A 6,543-nucleotide genomic window follows, 5' to 3' on the forward strand; every position below is an offset into this window, starting at 1 on the left:
AAGGTTCGAATGCGTGATTTTATGCCACAGTCTTGGCGCGTTTCAGCTCTTGGGATATGTTACTATAATACGGCGTTTCTACATCGCGCGTTAAAATTTGCATATAACATTAGCGCGTAACAAAGTTGTTATAAAGGAAAGAGTGGTATAAACAAGGATCAGTGATTACTTGAAATCGATACCAGGAAGGGTGGGGGGTGAAAGAAAAGTTATATAACAATTTATTATTTAATACATAAGTTTGTCCAATTCCCTGTGCTCTAACTATCAGATATGTACTTGTTCGCTTCTGAGTGAGCTTGTCGACGAGGGCGTACTAACACATACCAACCATACCGAAGGACAATGTCAGATCGCATGTCGTCTCACAGAAACCATAATCAAATTCTATACATTCTATACTTCGTATCGTATGCATAATATTACATTTCATGTGAAAAGATGAGGCTTAGATTAGAAAAAAATACTTTTCCTGAAGTTGGATCGTGACAAAGTTTATGTATCGTGTTCTATAGCTTACTGTCTCCAAAGATAATGATGAGAGAGGTGTCGCCCATGGCTTTAATGCAGTATATTTTGTGTCACATTTCTAGTCACGAAAATACCGTTTTTTTGCTGTAAACGCGTTTGACACATTTTTGAAAAATTGGTTTTCCTGCTATTATCTCGGAAATAGCTCACCATAAAAATAGCTACGATTTACTTTATTTTTTAATACAAATTACCTTTTGAGAATGTCTGATAAACAACAGATTGTAACAATGTGGCCGGGTACTAGTATACAGTGAAATCCGAAGGAAAATGAAATCTTTTTCATCTAATTAAAAGTTGTTGTACAATGTGACAAGAGTATACAAGGATATACCACTAGGAATTATTGGATCATGGTAGAAACATTTTTTTTAAATTCCTTTGAGCTATATTTTTCGAAATGATGTTTAGAAACAATAGTATTTGTGCCTGACATACTAGTATTCTCTGCGTGACACATAGAGTATAGTTCAAACCACAAAAATTGTTCATACTGACAGGAAAACGGTTATTGTAATTCATAACCCATGTCAAAACAAAACCAATGGAAATGGAATATATTTTGCCATAGTTGTGGTGGTACATCCTTAAAGCGCGGTGGTCGTCGCGCAGCGCGTGTTCGAATTTCATGTCCTAGTAACTAAACAATGTATTTTACACGCGTTGTATACGTTGCTATGAGTCCCATATCGAACAGGACGCGGCACGACGACTGCCGCCTCATTCGAGAGGTTCAATAAAGACCAGTTCGAACGTCTGTAGTTGGAATCGAATGATTTTATTTTGAACTTGAATCTGAACTTGAAATAGTTTCGCGTATGTTGAATCCCATGTGATGTTTTTACGCCAGTGCTGTGTCTATGCTTGTCCTGATTTTACTTTCGAATTCACGGATAACGCGGGATCTCGCAGTGAACGGAAAATGGTTTTACAACTCGTGCTCGTATCTGAATCTAGTGTGCTTTTTGCTAGTATGTCTGTGTGTCTGCAAGACAATTGCGATAGAAACACCGCTATGGGTTAAACAAAGACGGTACTAATTCCCGGTATAGCAAATTCATATAATTCTATTGTGTGTCGACTTACCTCCCAAGGTCACACTGACGGGCTCAGTATAGCTACAAAACCGACCATATTTAGAAAAGACCAGTGTCGTTAAAATGGATCACTGGTCTCAAATTTGACTGGTTTATCGGCAATATAACTGATGTCTAGGTAGACTGATAATGGAGTATGATGCGAATAGATTCAGACGCCTTTCTCTGATTGCTAACGCTATTGGTCGACGCTTTTATTATTACATTATGGGATGTCATAGAATATTTATTACATTTGCCGTTAGTTTGTATTACATGCCTAATTTATTAATATATGCAAATGCATGTATACGTATGATTTATAAACACACGCCCACGCAGCGTTTCCATGGAAAGGGGCCCAATCGGAGTCGATATAGCTGTAGTTCGCAGTCCTCTTTGTTGCCGCGGGGCCCTGGGGTATAGTGCGACTATAATAACAAAATACGAGCAAGAATGTGTCATATTGTTTTTCTTGCTTTTCCTTTCATTCACACTTTATTGTAATTTAACTCAAGATCCTATGAAGGATACGATATCAATAAAGTTTATTATTATGGTGATGATGGGTCGAGATAGATCAACACGACCCTCAACCACCACGGAGGTTACCGATTCAGAGCAGTGACGTATAGGTAGATGAAGAAGTCGTCTGCCGTGGTGATCTTCACAGAAGCAAATCCTGAAAGCATATAAGAACAATGACAACAGAATTAAAGGGCGGTAGTCTTTGCTGCGCATGTGCGACATTTGTGTTGATAAACACTGATTTGTTCATAATTCGATGCGCTCTTTTAATGGAAACGGTAACGTCTCAGTTTGTACTCGTTGATCTGCGCAACAGCCAAAGTCGCAATCTTTGTTCATATGAGACCCATATATCTCGCGCATGCGTGGCGCGACGACTACCACCCTTTAAAGCTTGGTGACGTCTCAGTTTGTACTCGTTGATCTGCCGAACAGTCGAATTCACCATCTTTGTTTATATGAGACCCATATATCTCTAGCATGCGAGGCGCGACGACTACTAGTAGTACCGCATATATTTGTTGTGCAGTATCCAGTTTTGAGATACTTCTTTTCATACTGATGTTACTGTAATATGGGGAGTCGAGATCTACTCCCTAGAGTTCATAGTGGACTACGCTAAATAAAAAGTCTGAGGCACATTTGATTAAAAAAAATACTACTACACTGTAGTACGGGCGTCGCCCCTTCCAAATCAAGCTGAACCCCTTTGTGTCAGAAACATTTGCCCCTAAAAAGACAGTAAATAGCCTTTCTGAGGGTCTATATTTCAAAATGTTTAAGGGGGAGCATGCCCCCGCACTCCCCAGTAAGGTCGCGCCTTCGGCGCAAGATTTGTGAGCAGATCTCGTTCGTGCCGCCGCCTCTGATATATAACATAACATAGTACAGGTTGTTGAGAATACAACAAGACACGGTTATTTTGATTCGGCGTGAATTCAGCTTACGGGCGTTATCTAGTCTTCTTCATTACGTAGTCCGATTATAAATCTTAGCGTTTAAAACCGCTGATATACTAGTATATATTTATGTCACCACAGCCAGTGAATGTTTTAGGTAATTAGACGAACTAGCAAAATTAATTCTTGAATCCTTCATTTACTTCAAATATACAATTTAGACCGTGTATAGAGTAAGTGTATGCAACAGACGAACTTTATGATTGTATGTCAATACATGTGTTGACCCAAGGAACAACACAAACAAAAATAAGGTATTGAATCAAAGGGAATGTCAGATATTTATGGAGAGCAGGCATAGAAACTCAGACTGTTATTGGGTTCCCTGTCGTCACCATCGAATCATCTTCCTCTGATACGGTTGAAATCCAGCATTGACACATCGGCCATTCTATCCACTCTCGTCGTTATTTATCTTTCTGTAAATGTCACTATTGCTGAATTGTTACGGCTTTCGCCATTAAATACCAAGGAACCTGAAGACCAGTAATATAAATGTAGTTTTCAGTGGCAAATATTGAAAATCTACAATGGCCTTATCACATTGTTATCGGATTCACGTGCACATGTAATACGTCTGAGGGCGCGAATCTAGTTACTAGTATGCGTCAATCGTGCTACTGATTTGAATAACAATTAAAAAAATGACGGAAGCCCCTCGCTGTAGCCTGACAATGTCGCGTGAGTTGCGCCCTCCACGTGTCGTTCGGCTGGCCTACTCACGCCTACATTTCAGGCTACCCCTCACGGGTACTCGATTTGATTTTGGGTGAGAGTGCTCCGCATCCAGTTACAAACTGGGCCAAAAAAGTTCGACGTAAATGGCTTTGTCCCAGAAATTGTGTTTTTTTCTAAAATGGCAAAAAATCTTAAAATTGGAGGTCAGAAAGATCGGCTCCACCGCAAAATGGGACATCAAAACAGCGGCGCATAGAAGTATACTTCAACTATGTGAGTACCCCCCCCCCCGGGACAGAAGCTAAAGAAAAGAGAGATTTGAGCAGAGAAGACTCGATGAACAGAGACCCGGCCCTTTTTAGTTATTTCGAACAGGGAACATAGTAGCAATGGCGATTGGTTATTTTTTGCACATGGGGACTTCCATTGCTCCTCAACTTTGGAATATCTGGCATGCTTCAAGTCACTGATGCCAACTTTATTTAGACTGAAAACATATTTATTCAACAAAGCCTATAATGGAGAATAACTCCCTCGGCGCATTTGAACAGAATTTAGTTTGGAATCCAGGCGCTTTATAAATGTTTATGATTGATTGATTAATTGATTGAATGTCTGGAACATGATTGGAATGTGTGTATCCTATGACCACCTGCAAGCAAGTCAAATTCCCGATTTTTCCCCATATAGTATTCCCAATCAGATTCGACAAATTAACTCCTTTGATAACCAGTGAATGTATTGGCTTTGTCTGATATGTTAATATATGATTATTATTGATTTACAAGATTTAAAATCCATGAGCATATCAAATCACTCAAATAAAATTGACGCCGATCAATTAACTGAAAACGAGCCATGTCCCATGTACCTACCCCACGACGGAACAAAACAATGTAAAATACATTCGTGGTTGGAAAGATATAACAAATGTTGCGAGTATCATAGATTTAACCCGGCAAAAATATATCCGGTGTTATATCCTTTATTCTCATTCGAATAGCCCGCGATTGGTACAAAACCCTGCAGAAAAGGGCACTTTTGAGATTTAGAAAAAGCCGTCTCATTCATAGGACCCATTCACTCAACATTTTGCCAAAATACCGGCAACGGATTCGGTTGCCGAAACATTACAAGTTTGTTCGGAATTAGAATTTGTTGTAAGAGTGAATGTCACTGGATATGATTAATTTCATTCAGATCGCAATTCTCCACATTCTACCAATATCGTAAATGGGCTTACCTAACCCAACCTTAAGACAACAAATGTCATCAAATTCGATTGCCAACTTTGAAATGCCGAAATATTAATCAAGGAAAATCTGGTCAAAAATAACACATCGCTGGCATTGTTCATACATGATCTGCAAAACTCGATTCACATAGAGTACAATTAATGATTTACGTTCTCCCTGAATTTCTTCAAATTTTAATTCTAGGTGAGGATTTTTTGGAGAAATATTCTGTCAAAATAAACTCGGAGTTTGCGACACTTGTAATGCCATTAGACAATAACAGATGATTTGAGGCGATGTGTGATTCTAAGATTCTCGCTCGTACTGAAGATATACAAATAGCTCTTTTACGGGGCGACATGCCGAATTGATTATTGGGTGAGACAACGTCCATTAATTCAACAACCGCGGGAATTTTTTTCACTGGTTGTGTTTCAACACAAATCATAATAGTCGAATACCAATAATATTAAATCTGTTTGATAAAACTACATGTCCAAAATTAGGTTCGTTCACGTCCATTTAAACAAAATCCACATTTACAACATTAGACAGGACAATGATTTCTCCCAGACAGTTTTTATTATCTAAAATCGACTTCTCACAGTCCCGGTTTATTTCATTCACAAAAACAAACTATTGCAGCAATGTATGCTCTGAAATTCAAAAGCTTTTGTCCTAAAAGACAGAAAAGCGAATTTATCTGACCAGTGATTGAATTGAAAGACGTCACAACGCTAAACCGCTTACAATAAATCCTATTCCTTGTCTCCCGACAAAAAGTCAATTTTAACAAACCAATGTCAGATTTACTGGAAAAGTAACATAGAAAACTCCCATTTTTATTGCAAAAATGCGAATAATGAATACAGAATATAGATAAACATGTCTTTGGCTGAGATATTATTCAATGTGTCTTGACACTTTGCAAAGTGTATTTCTAGTGAAAGCACCTTTCAAACTTGTCCTAATATTTTTCAAAAACTGCTATTTTTAGATAATTCCAATAATAAAGAAATAATAAAGAACAATTGCATTTAAAATTTAAAAAAAAATTCAATATATGAACATTATATATTTTTCAGCCTATGTCACCGGCCTATAATTTTAGATATGACATAATATCTCTGTCATAGGAACTTATGGTACAAGTGTTTTTATATACCACTGTAAAAAAGCAAATATCCACTAAAATACAACCATCATTTTACCAGAAATAAGGCTGGTGACTCCAATATCCTTATATTGCCCGGGAACGCGATTCATTACAAAATATATAAATTCTGGATATGTGCATTAATGATTAGGCTTCTACCTTAAAGTGATTTTAAAGCGGGGACAAAAATGTCTTAAATTGTAAAACATTTACAGTGTATAATGTACAATTTATACGTGAACTACGTTGCTTTAACGATGAACTTTGCGATGAAAAAAACAAATCATTACTGTTCAATTAAGCAACAAAATATGTCAAGGAATTCTTCCAAATCATCAGGAAATGATACATCTAGTAGATTACATTATGACAAAACATCA

The sequence above is a fragment of the Saccoglossus kowalevskii genome, chromosome 10, assembly GCF_978046115.1.
Source record: "Saccoglossus kowalevskii chromosome 10, keSacKowa6.1, whole genome shotgun sequence".
Taxonomy (NCBI): Eukaryota; Metazoa; Hemichordata; class Enteropneusta; family Harrimaniidae; genus Saccoglossus; species Saccoglossus kowalevskii.